General features: G+C 32.4%; 1 long non-coding RNA gene across 1 annotated transcript; it reads right to left on the bottom strand.

The window, feature by feature from the left end:
- Nucleotides 1-3518: 3518 nt before the first annotated feature.
- On the bottom strand, nucleotides 3519-6668 carry LOC127811931 (uncharacterized). Its single transcript, XR_008025801.1, has 3 exons — nucleotides 5894-6668; nucleotides 5616-5700; nucleotides 3519-5305 (listed from the first exon to the last, which is right to left on the bottom strand). It is a non-coding gene; the product is annotated as an uncharacterized LOC127811931 (long non-coding RNA).
- Between the last annotated feature and the right edge of the window lie 7743 nt (nucleotides 6669-14411).

Raw genomic sequence — 14411 nt, 5'->3', positions numbered from 1 at the left:
AATTTAAATAAAAATAAAAAATATAAATAATTAATATTATAATATAATTAATAATATATTAACTATTATATTATCTATATATTATATATAATATATATTATATATATGTGTGTGCGTGAGTCGGTGGTGGTGTGTGTGTATGTATATGATAATATATTAATATAATAAATGGAGTCCAATTGCAATGCAATTGGAACTTCATACCCTACATACATATATATATATATATATATAATAACATAAGGGGAGATGAATTTTGGCAGAAAACTTGAGAGGCGGCAAAATTAGAGAACATAAGGGAGATTTGGCAAGGCAGTGAACGCAAGGGAATTAAAGGCTTTGCCCAAGGGAAGATTGAAGGGGCACGCAGCAGTAGTAGGCGCAGGCAGACGTGGGCAATGTGCATCCAGCACTCAGATCTATTTTAGATCTGGGCTAGAGAATTTTCTTTTCTTCTTGATTTAATTAATTCCCTTATGCTTCTTTATTTTAGACTTTAATTAATTCTACCATAAATTAATTTGTTAAACTAAGACCATGTATTGGCCGAAACTATGACGATGTATTTTTTATAATTTTATGTGATTGAATAATTGGGTTATGTTAAGTTGTATGATATTGAATTTAATACTTGTAAATAATTAGCCACTATTTACATGATTTGATGCTTAATCTTGAGATCGAAATGAGATAGTTTGAGAATTATATCGTAGGTATCATACACCATAAAGTAAAATCGACTAGAAATAGAACTCAATTTCTTTGTGCGGCTTTTAATGATACGCTAGGAATTTCACAAATTATAATGCATTTTTATTTGGTTAAACTTTCATAAAAATATAAGAAGTTATTAAATGAGAATAGGCTCGTTATAACCTAGAAATAGGGTAACGAATGCGTTAGGAGATTCCACCGTCATATACTCAATTTACCAATTCATTCCCATAAAAATATATGATTTGCATTGCATAGTTAGGTTCATACATGCGCCTTAGTTATTAAAATTCACTTATTTCTTTGATTCAAGTTGCCTTCTAAATTAATTTTATTTTATTAATCTAATTAATTTTTTTTTTCCTGTTCTTTATTAAATCTGAAATTTTTATTGTCTAAATAATAAAGAGGGTTTAAAAATTTGGTATTTGAAATCTTTTCTCGTGGGAACGATATTCTTACTTATTATTATATTACTTGTTCGATCTGTACACTTGCGGTATATTTTAGGATGATCAATATTAGAGATAGAACCAACACCATTAGGAATATAGAAACCATTTTTCTCCTTAGCATTGGCAATTGTCTTTCCCAAAGACAAGTCCTGAAACACACAAAGCGAATGGAAAAAAGTTATTGCACATTTCTAGTCCCTTGAGAGCTTGCTAATGGAAACAAGATTGCAGTGTAATTTTGGAACATGAAGAATTGAGTTTAATCTTAGTCCTGACACATTAATAGAACCACGACCTACTACTTTTGATATTGAGCCATCTACCAGTGTGATTTTAATATCATCATCACACTCTTCATAGGTTGATAAATTAGTTCAATTTTCATTCATATGATTTGATGCACCAGTATCAATAATCCACCCTACGTCTATATAGTTATTTGTAAAACGTGAAATACTATTGTTACCTTTATGAGAAACAATGGCCATGGATGAAGAAGATGCATCTTCTATTTTCTTATGTAGATTTTGATTACTCAATAAGATCTATAAAAATTTTATCTATTCAGTAGATAGACCCAAGTTACTAGATTTTTCCTTGTCATTGGATGTTTCAATGGCAAGGGCTTGGTTAGGCTCACGATTGTGTCCCTTTGATTGCGTAATTTTCAGTCAATTGGTTTTTCATGTAGTTTCCAGCATGCCTCCTTTGTATGGTTAGGCTTGTTACAATTACTTGCTCCTTGCCAGTCTTCTAATTTCGTTGGTGTGGAGCATGTGTTTTGTACTAATGAGTAGTTAAGGTAGACAGGGAAGTGTCAGACTTGGTGGTGGATGAACTAGTAAGCATTACCCTTCTCTTACTCTTTTCTCTTCTAACTTCTACAAAAACTTCACAAATGCTAGGAAAGGGTTTAGTGTTAGGTTTGTATAGCAATAGCACCAACACCAAAAGGAGGGTGGATTAGTTGTTTTTAAAAAATTGATTGATCTTGAAAATCCTTTTTATGAAAAATGAGATTTTAGTGCAAGTGAGGATTATTGAAATGTTTGGAACAATAAATGAAAGGAAAAGCACAAGCAAGGAAAATACACAACGATATATAGTGGTTCAGCTTAAAGCAAGACTAATCTACTACCTTAGCTCCTCACGAAGGATTTATTTTAATCAATCCACTATAAACCTTCTATCTCTCCGGATAGGCCCTTTAGCAACAAGTTAGTAGATTACGACCTCTTGCTTAAACAAGCAAGCCCTCTAGCATAAAGCTAGGTATTTCAACCCCTTACTTCAATAAGTAAGTCCTTTAGCCCAACAAGCTAGGAATTTTACAAAGTAGTACAGGATAAGAGAGGATCTAAGAGTTATTACTCTTAGTTACAAATTCTCTCAATAATACAACAAGGCTTGAAGATAAATTTACAAAGATAAGCACAAAGCCTTTTGGAGAGAAATAAAATCACCAATGAAGCACACAATAGAGTAAGCACTTGGAAGCTTATAATGTAATCTCTTGGGGTAAGTTGATTTATCCTTTGATCTCCATTTATAGTGCATCTCGAGCCCATTCAAAAATATAGCCGTTGGAGACTTGAATAGAGGAATCTAGCTGTTGGAAGCTGTCTACGATATAAACTGTCGACATTTGATGAAAAACTGTCGACAGTATTGAAGAATTGTTGACATTTTTTATGCAGGAGCTGTCGACATTTAGATACAGAGAGCAAGATTTGAAACTGTCGACATTTTAACATAAACTGTCGACATATTAAAACAAACTGTCGATAGTTTGTGAAGATAAAAATTTATTGAAATTCGAATGCTATAAAATTAACTTTGCTTGATGATACAATCCATAACATGTAAACATAACAACTTATTTTCTTTTAAATATCATCAAGCAAAGTAAATGTCGTATTTTCTTTTATTTATATTTTACCTTCCATTTACTTTAATATATAAATGTAAATAAGAAAGTACTCCCTATTTGGATTCAATAAAAATATCTACAAAATAAAAAACCAAACCAATAAGAAAGTAGAATTTTGATTTTAATACAAACTTGGATTTGGCAATTTTATCACTCCCAATATACATACCTTCTATTTCTTGAAAAAATCATTAAAAATTATTTTATACCAATGAATATTAGATATCAAAATACCGGGAGATAGCTTTTCAAAATAAAAACATTTTTATATATGTCTCCTTATAATGTACTAATCTTCCAGACTTAGAGAAAATTATAGATTATTCGGTTTTCATTTTCACATAGGTACTTGAAATTGATTTTTGTTGAAAATCATAAATTTGATTCATGACTTGGGGATCAAAACCAACAAAACCAAATGTTGTTAGTTTTTCAAAATGAAAACATTTTCATATATGTCTCTCCTTATAATGTACTAATCTTCCAGACTTAGAGAAAATTATATATCATTCGGTTTTCATTTTCACATAGGTACTTGAAATTGATTTTTGTTGAAAATCATAAACTTGACTCATGACTTGGGGATCAAAACCAACAAAACCAAATGTTGTTTTTCATCATCAAAACTAATCATAAGAATGTAAAATACCATTTAGTACTTAGTAACCTGCCATGTACCTTGTCCAAATCTTTATTTAATCCTAGTAGGAAATCAAAGATCTGCTTATTCTCAAACATTTGAGTGAATTTTACACCATCTTCTAAACAGTTCCAATCCATAAAGTAAAATGAATCCATTTCTTGCCATAATTTAGTTAATGAATTGTATTATTCAGTGACTGTTTTATGACCTTGTTGTGTGTCTCGAATTTCTTACTGCACTTCAAAACGTTGCGATGTATTTTCTAAATGAGTATATCTCTTGCACAACCTCCCATATTTCTTTGGTTGTCTTGTAAAACAAATAGGTTTTCCTTATCTTAGGCTCCATGGAATTGATTAGCCATGCCATTACAATGGAATTTACTGCATCCCAAACACCATAAGTAAGGCTTCTGAATCTGGCATTGGAATTACACCAGTGACATACCTTGTTTTTCCTTTACCTTTAGGAAAAAGGAAGACGAATTAGAACCATTCTCTGGAATTGGTTTCATTTGATTTGTGTTGAGTGATATGGAGAGAATGGTTTTCGAGAGATAAGGGTTGGATAGGGTTTGGAATAGAAGAAGTTGTACCCTCTAGAGAAGTTAATAATGAGGAATTGGTAGAGGGATTGATCTCAACCATCATTGTCTCTAACACTATGAATAGATTTAAACAAGATGAATATCGAGAAGATGTATTCGAGTATCTTAGATGAATTACTCGAGAAGGATTAGAACAAGTAGGAAGAATACTCGATTGAAAAGATGACTATTTCTCGTGCCTTTCATTGATCTCTAATATGGTATATCTACACGAATACATCAGAAATATCTTCCTAAAATACATGAATACATTTAAATTCTGATATGATAAAGATAATCAAAACTTAAACTTAATTTTGTACTAGAATTATCTTGTAAGGACTGTTTAATCATTATCTTTCTTGGAGCCTTATTGTAACGACCCGCTCCCACTTACAGGCGCCACCGGTAAATAATCGACCGGATTGCTCACCCGACGAACCACAACTGAAGGGTTGGATTATGTTTGAAGGGTTGGATTATGTTTCAACAGGAAACGCCCTAGGTAGGGAACTAGGTTTCGTCCTTCCCTTCGCTCCACTCAGGAATCTGTCCCAACTCAAACAAGAAAACTCAGCGGACCGAGACTCGAAACCCGAGTGAGCTTCATCTCTTTTCAGCTTGCCTCAAAGCAAGCCAGAGGTGACCCAGGCACAAAACTAGCACAACAAACACTTCGCTGAGTATTAGGGATTTATGATAACATACCTCGCTGATCTTTACTCGGTCTGAAACTCGGCTTCTCCAACCAAGCTATATGCAACGAACAATCTCACAATCATTTGTCACACTATGATGATTACAACAACTAAATACATTTAACGCTCAACAACACATACATTTACTCACAAGGGTATACATACATAACATCACATGGCTACGTACAAGAGATAATAAAATACACAACTCGGGCAACACAGCTAGTTGCCACAGCAGCCTCCCGGTGCCATCCCTGCTTGCATCTGGACTTGTAACATCTACACATGAGGTAAAACCTCATGAGTCACAAAGACTCAGTAAGGGTGTAATGCATGTAAATATGAATATAAAGATGTTTATGTATGCCCAATGCATGCAAATGAGGCTAAGCCCACACATCCTCACAACCTACCAAAGTTTGAAGCATTAACCTATCAGCCCCCACTATACTAGTCCTCCATATGGCCACAGGTCCACTAGATCTCGCATCACGCAAGTGTTAACCACTACATGCAGATGCAATATAAAAACATTATCAAACATATTTACCAACTTGCAAGGCCACCTCCACATGGGGCCATCCTTTACCTGGCTCGAAGCCTCATCTCTGGCTCTATGAGAATGCCAATCCGAACTCCGAGCTCTTCTAGGATCACTGCCTTCCCGTTCGAACCTAGAGTCAAACACACAAAACCCAACTCCATTAACATCCGGCATTAAACCAATGCCCTCAACTTTGCCACATATCGCAAACTCACCCAACAACAACTTCCAATCAGTCCCCACCGAGGGTTCAATCCAACTAATACGACACAATTCATTATCTCACATAATGAAATTATTTTGAAAAGAATTAAATTAATTACCTCGATAAATCTGGAGAAGAAGTTCGATCAAATGCCTACACCGGCGTTACCTCTTTGGCTGCCATTTCGAGTCCAAATTCCCAATTTTTGAGCTTCCAGCACACTCCTCAAGCTCTAATTAAATTTCTAGAAGTTTCCCCAAATTTTCTGGAATTTTCGGCTATTTTTCCAAATTTTCTCATTTTCCCTTATTTTCTTTTCTTATTTTTTTCTTTTTTTCTTTATTCTTCTTTTCTTCCTCACCTTCTTCTCCCTTCTCCCTCGTGGCTCTTCTTCCTTCTCTGCGCATGCCTGCACTAGCTCCTCCAGCCGCCTCCGCCTGGTCCGACGCCCGCTGCCGCTTGTAGCACCGCCCTCGGCGGCCACCACCGGCTGCCCGCGACTACTGGCCGAACGCCGCCACCGCGGCTGGTTCCTCCTCCCGAGCGCACACTGCCTGTGCGCTGCAACCTCAACGTCCGCCATGGCCACTGCAACCGACCTTCGTCGTCGCCTCTTGGTCACCGCGAGCCCTGCCATTAGCCGCTCCATGCTGACGCGACCCCGACCAGCCATCGAAGTCGGCCCTCACTAACGCTCCAGCTCCCCTAAAGCTGCTGCCTCATCGGTTATGGCAGCTTCCAGCGTTGCTGCTGGTCACGTCTAGCCTCCGAGCTCCCTCGATCTCGTACTGCTCTCTTTCTCTCTCGCTCACGAACTCTCTTCTCTCGACCATAGCTCTCTCTCGATCTCATCTCTCCCTCACGATCTCACACTCTCATCTGCTTCGGCCATTTCAAATAATAGAGATTAGGAAGCTTCCTTGAAACTTCCTCATTACATGCCTAAATACTTATATATTTATATATAATTACTAAGTAACCCCATTAATCCTCATTAATTATACTAGTGAACCCTTAATTCCACTTAGAAATTTTTAATAATATCATTTGGGCCCTCCAAGCCTAATTAAATTTTCCTTAAACCACCAAGACTTGATTTCTTCATAAATTAATAATCGACTTTACTTGATAAAGCTGAATTTGTCCCTGCGCCTGCACGGGACCTTTATTTCGCCCGAAAATGCCTCAGGGTTGACTGACTCGCAAAATCGGACCACTCCTAAGGTCCCCTCAGCATCCCGGAGGTCCCTTATGACCATTCGGTATTGGCAACCACTCGAGCTTATACATAATTTATTCCGAAAATTATTCTCGGTTGGACTGCTTCCAGCGTCATAAACTTCGCCTCGAGACGCTCATCAATCTCTTGCCATTTTTCCTAAATATCCAAGTCTCGAGGCACTCCTTGTCGTCAATTCGACAATTTTATTTAATTAATTTATCGAGATTGACTCTTGAACTTTCCGGACCACCCGAGGTCTTGACAAAATAATTCAAATTTATTTATTTTTCAATACCATGTAATATCGGGTATTACACTTATCCTCTTATCTTATAGACTTCTCTTATCTCTTATGACTTTAACTTAAAAATATCTCAACAACCTTATCACTTGCTGTTTTGCTATCAAGATTTTAACTTTTTTAATTTTTCCAACATTTACATTTATATATATATATATAATTTGCTTATATATACATATATTTAAACCATTTGATCCACTCACTTGTTCAAATAATTTTTTTCTCAAAATTAAGTATGAATTTATTTTCTCAAGTCTTCAAATATTCTAAAAATATTTTAGCATGTTACAGGTAGCTGTAAAGAAAGTGATGAGATACTTATAGAAAACCAGAAATCGTATGCTTATCCATAAAAGAGTTGATTACCTTGAGGTTATAGGCCATGCAGATGCAGATGCATATATAGTCAACTATTCAAAAGACAAAAAATCTACATGTTATATATATATATATATTTTTTATCTTTGTAAGTCATGCAATATGTTAGAAAAGTTCAAAGCGATTTCTAATGGTTTCATGAACCATGCAAGCTGAGGTGATTGCATGCTATGAACTTGGAGCTTATGCTAAATGGATAAGAAATTTTATTATAAGACTAAATGTTATTAATTCCATTTCTAGACCAATAAAGATCTATTTTGATAATGTTTTAGTAACTTTCTTTATAAAAAAACACAGAATTTAGGCAGTGCAAAGCTAAGTTGCACGGAAACGCAATTGGGATGCCGTTTCGACGTTTCCGAACCGTTTCCCGTTTCGAAAACGCCGAAAACGGCCCGAAACGATTTTCGGGGTGTTTCTGTAAATTGCGAAACGTTTGGGGGCTGTTTCGCAATTTGGTAAAATTAAATAGAAACGTGTTTCAGGCCAAATGCGTTTTCGGTTCCCACAACAGAGGCCACGTTGCCCACGCCCCACGCATCCCCAAGCTGGCCGAACCTCCATCTTTTTCCCCCTCTCTTCTTTTTCTTCTTCTTTCTGGTTCTGGTTCTTCTTCTTCTTTCTGGTTTTTCTTCTTCTTCTTTCTGGTTCTTCTTCCATCGCTTCTGATTCCAGTCACTCATCGCCGTTCTTTGCCAAAGATCGTTCCTTTAGTCACTTCTGGTCGAACCCCGATCTGTCGCTTCTGATTTCATCGCTTCTAGTCGAACCCTGAAGCTTCGCTGCCGATCGTTCCTTCAGTCGGTCGCCGCTGTCATTCCCTCTCAGGTAGCCGACGCTGTCTCTCTCAGTCTCACTCTCTTGTCGGCTCGACGGTCAACCAACCCCCCTCTCTCTCTCTCACTGTGTTCTCAAACTGTTCGTATTTTGGGTTTGGAGGTCTAAGCATTTTTTTTGTGTTTTCTGTTTGTTTAATTTTTGTTTTAATTTATTTATATAAAAAATAAATTAATTAAAATTTTCAGTAATATGGCGCATTGCATTGCATGTTACTGAAAATAAATTTTTATATTTGAATTATTTTTTATAATTTACTATTTTAAAAATTATATTTCCAAAACTCTCCCTGTATTTTTAAATTTACAGTTTATCCAGCGTTTTCGTTTTCTACATTTTTAGAAAAATGCCGTTTCAGCGTTTCCGTTTCGTTTCAGAAACGTATCGTTTTCCATTTCCGTGCTACTTAGGTACAAAGCATACAGAGTTGAAGTTTTTCAAGGTAAAGGAATGGCTCGACAATGGTAATGTTTAGTATAAACACATTACAACTGACTATATGCTAGCTAATTCATTAATCGAAGGCCTTAGGCCTATTGATCCTGATAGACATGTCAAGAATATGTTAATTTTAATTTTTTTGATATATTTGGTTAGTGAGAGTTGGTACATTTAATTTTTTTACTATTGTTATTGTTACACATGGTTGATACTTTATCTATTCATCAATAAATGTGCACTTCTTAATATATTAGTATGCTTTATGATACGAGTTCATGCAAGTACAAAATTTATCTTGAGATATACACGATTATTTCGATTTAGAAGTATACCTACCCTGAAAGACCAAGTTTTGGGTCATGGACTAAATGCAGTTCCTTGGTTCATACATATACTTCAATCACATGAAGCAACAACCACCCTACACTTTAGTATGGTTTGATGTTAATTGTTTCCTTGAACAAGGTTCTAGACTGAGATCTTTTAAATATATGACCACTAAAATTTAATTAATTCAATAGTCGTTTTGATAAATAAATTTTTTTTTTCTTAAAACACTAAAAGCCAATTAGTGTTGCTCAAATGGGAACACTAATTTTTTTTGTATTTTTTTTTTTTTATATTTAGGCTACCACTAATTAGAATTTAGATTGTGAAAAATAAATTAATAAGATTAGTAAAATTCACTAGAGTGATCCAATAAAGTTTTTAGACTTAGGTCCATCTTAGTAATTAATTTTGTGTGATATAAAAATGTGCAGAGAATCTGTAAGTTATTAGGGCTCTTAATGGACAATGGAAGGGCCTATTAAAGAAACCTTAAGATTAGCTCCCCTCTCTCATCTAAAATTCAACTTTTCATTTAAATAGAAATCTGTGATTGTTTGACTAATTAATAACATCCATATTATTAGAGATGAAGAGGGATCGAGCACCTGATCAGAATATGTGAACTTTCTCGTGTTAATTCAATTTTAGCAATATCTACTATACTCTACTTAAAGAGAATATTCAGATGGCCATAGAGCAGGTATTTCTATAGCTCTCTTTTAATTGTGTGTTCCGTTTTTTATATTGAATAACAAATTAAATTCAACAAAACTTATTTGGGTTTTGAAATGAGACATTTGAATCTGCCAAGTGTCATGATCTTTTACCACTGCTTGATAATAGAGAGTTTTGATGCATTGCTTGACTCATGATACAAGATTGAGTCCAAGAGGGATTATGGAATAGAATGGAACAAGCATGGAGTAAAAGAGGGAGAGAAAGATACCAAAGCACTTAGAATTTATGTTGTTGATGTTGTCATGCTATACAGCCTTTGTCTTCTTTTGCTTCCAATTGATTGAAAATCTAAGGGTCTTTCCACTTGTAGAAAATGGTTTTTGTTTTTGAATTTTAATTTTTTGTTAAAAATAAAAAACTCAAATTTCTAAAACCCTATTCTCTTTATTGTTTTTAACCTGTTTTTAATTTTTTATTTTTTAAAATAGTCAAAACGTGTTTATTTTTAAATTTTTAAAAATGCATTTTCAAAAAAAAAAAATTATAAAAAAAATTCAAAATAACAAAAAGTCATTTTGGGTCTTTTCATCACAAATACGATCAAATGCAAAAAACTCTACAAACAAAAAGAAAGCGTTTTCAGCAATCTTAAAATAGACATTCAAAATATAAAGTTAAAAATAAATTTAACTTAAAATTAAAAATTAAAACAGGAAAAAAATAGTCCCTAATATTTTAACTTTATATTATGAATTATTTACTATGAATAGAAAATATTCTTTTGAATGTTTCTTGAATTTTAAATTTCAAAATATATAAAAACTATTATATGGCCTGGAACCGTTGAGTGAGAGATTATAAATAAGTTTCTCTTGTTAAGCCAGACTCTATTCGCATATAGTTCACTTTCTGGTTAGAAGTGTAGAATGTATTTAATAAACATACATTTTGAGTCAAACTCTCATCTAAACGTTGTTTGGATATAGAATTTTGATATTATATTTTACTATTTATAAAATTAATAATACTTTTTAAATAAATTTCAATTATTTTTTAAAAATTATAAAATATTTTAAAATTAAAAGTTTCTATAATTCTTTTTTTTAACAAAAATAATTATATTAAAAAATGTTATTAATTTTTAAATAAATATTTATAATTTTATAAATATCAAACACAATGATTAAAAATATGTACAAATAAAATTATTGCATCTAATTGTAGCTTAATCTCTAACTCTTATTCCCCTCTTTTCTCACCTTCGATGATGGATCTGATTTAAAATATTATTCGTAGAATAGCAATTGAGACGAGAGTTGATTTGTGTAGTTGAATTTAGTGCTAGAAGGCAAAGATAATGGTAAAATATATATTTTAATTTTTGTACTTGTATATTTTTTTATTTAAATATTTAAATTTTTATTTATTTAAAAATATTCATAAATTTACAAATTTTTTAAAATTTTTATTATTTCAATTACATTTCTAAATTTATTATTCTCAACAAATTTATCGATGTGTGCAATTGACTCAAAATTATATAGTTCAAGGGTATTTTTAAAATAATAAAAAATTTAAATATTTAAATAAAAAATATGCAAGTATTAGGGGTAAAATATGTATTTAACTCATAAATAATTCTAGCTTTTTTTTTAATTTTTTTTTAATGATAATACTAACCATTCTTCTATTACCTAAATAACAATAAATATGTTTTATCTTCATACAAGTTATATTTATTATATCATATTTTTATTATTTAAATAATTTTATTAGTTGATTAAATAATTTAAAAAGTAATATATGTATTATTAATTAATAAAATTATTTACACATTAAAATTGAAATATAATAAAAACCTCTTATTTAAAAATAAAAGATATTAATTAATAATTAACCATTAATTATTTAATTATTTTATGTTTAAATATATTTAAAAATAAAATGAATTAATTATTAATTAAAAGTAAAAGTGAAATACATAAACTGCCAAACAATTGGAGCTATTCAGTCCCGTAGCTATCAACAACACGAGCCTTATGATGACGTGTGGGCCCCTCCCAAGACAAAACGACAACACGAGCCTTCTCCTCCTGTCGCAATAGACACGCCATAGGACATTGACACCGGAAGGGTATAATTGTAAATCTAAAGATGATATTTTGTATTAATATTTTATATTACGTGTTTTATATATGTATAAAATATCAATATAAAGTGTTAAGAAAATTATTAAATTATAATATTTAAATAATATTTTTATATAAAAAATTGATAATGTGCACTTAAAAAAAAAAGGAGAATATCATATCTTAAGATATCTTAAAATTGATATCATAATTGAAATTTAATAAAAAAAATTTAATAATTTTAAGAACTATTAAAGGTCAGTCGAGCCAAATTTTTGGGTGAGGTGAAAGTTGAGTTTATTCTCATTTATGCATAAAGAGTCTTTAATATTTGTGAATTGGCGTCGTGTGTTATATTTTAATTATTTTAATAAATATTAAAATTTAATTAATAAATATTAGTATTTATTAAAACTCAATTAAAATTTATTTATAAACTTTCCATTTCAATAAAAGACTTTTTCTTTTGGGAAAGATGAAAATATCTGATACTTTATTGATTTAATTTACTAAAATTTTATTTAGCAAGCTCTGTATACTTCAATTAAAATGCATTACCAGTTCGTGAATTTACTAAAAATAAAAAATTACATATCTTTTTTTTTTTAAGATTTAAAATGATGAGAGAATATGTGATTAGGCAGTTTGTTAAACGTAATTAATTACGAGTCGACCTCACTTGTCATAGCTAAATATTGGCAATTTATTTATTGAATTGTGGTATATGTATTGATAAGATATACAAATTCAATGACCAAATCAAATTTTATTCGATAGTGAAGTCTAATCGAATTTCATAGATCAAATTTTATCATCAATCATCAGATTTCATCTTGGGATAAAGTCGATTGAGTTTGTTTCAAGAAGCTCAATCGAGTTTCATCCAGAAATGGAAGCAAAAAATTAAATGAAAATATTTTTAAATTTTGATATTTTTAATTATTTTTTCAATCGTTTATACAAATAGTATTTTTTGTATTTATTTAATCCCCACACCTACGGTAATCATGGGTGGTGATTAGTGATTAGGACGGCCTAGATTTCATTATGATTTTTACGGGGTCACGACTCACGCGACGAACAATGTAAATTCTATCGTCAGGGACTTAATAAATTCTCCCAACTTTATTGTCAATTATCAATTATTAAGCAACAAAACACGTGTTCGGAACGTGTGAATAGGATATATATATATATATATAGTAGAAATAGTAAAGAAAGTGAAGTGAACGGAGATGACGGCTAAAATAGTAAAAGGCAAACGTTTTTTTTTCCCTTTTTTATGTCTCTCGGTAAAAATGTTACTTTCCTATTAAGGGTAGGCCCACTCAAAAGAATCAAGATGGAATATTTTTTGAATCTAGAGGAAGCAATAAAGAGAGGATGAGAAACCTGAAAACGAAACTTTACCTCATTGAGGGATTATTCAACTATCCAAACTGTACCTCTCAAAAAATGATATTCAATAGTAGAAATTTTGAGAAGTTTTTATCTAAAATTAATTGGGCGAGGTTGAGTTCAATGAGTGAACTATTCAAACTAAAACTAAATTAAATGAATTGGGTCTCTTGTTCACGGACCTAAATTGAAATTAAGTTGATTAACTGAAGACTCAACTAAACACTTTGACGAGGTTTAGAGGGTCGATCTATACTCGATCAGTGATATGTTTGTGCTTTTTTTTTTTTGGCTTGTTTACAATTTTGAGGCTATCCTAACAATCCTAAAGCCTAAGTGTGTCTTGAACTGATTCTTCTTGTAACAAAAGAAGGCGGAATCTAATCTTCCCTTGATGAATCCTTCGATATTCAAGTTAGTCACTAATCACTATGTTCAAAAATAATGTAGTAGTGATGCTATAAATGCGTAACGAATGTTGTGCTTAAACCCTTGGGCATTGAGCCTTTATAGTTTATACAAGTGGATTGTGCGGTTACTTTGGCCAACATGAGGCCAAATGGATGGATGGATGGATTGATCCTCAGGATTGACCTGATTATGGCACTGACCTTGTGCCTTAGTTTGCTTTGGTGTAAGTTTGCATTGTTTGATGTCAGGCCTTGAGGTAGGCTTAACCTTTTGGGCTATTCTGGGTTTTTTAATAGTGCCCATCATCACTTGGCCCCTACTCCTTGGCCTAAGTTAATAGATTAGGCTAGGAAGTAAAGTAAGAGGTCTCTTCTGCTTATAACTGTCACTTACTTTGCAATCAAGACTGAGAGTGAGTCATTTCCAACTTCTAATTCACACCTCTCAAGTAATTGATTTTGACGATAAGGTCTTTCCAAGTTTTGCTTGTCACCTTCTTAGGATTTAT

The sequence above is a fragment of the Diospyros lotus genome, chromosome 10, assembly GCF_014633365.1.
Source record: "Diospyros lotus cultivar Yz01 chromosome 10, ASM1463336v1, whole genome shotgun sequence".
In the NCBI taxonomy this organism is placed as follows: domain Eukaryota; kingdom Viridiplantae; phylum Streptophyta; class Magnoliopsida; order Ericales; family Ebenaceae; genus Diospyros; species Diospyros lotus.
The sequence above is the reverse complement of the archived record's forward strand: the minus strand, read 5'-3'. Positions and strand labels throughout refer to the sequence as shown.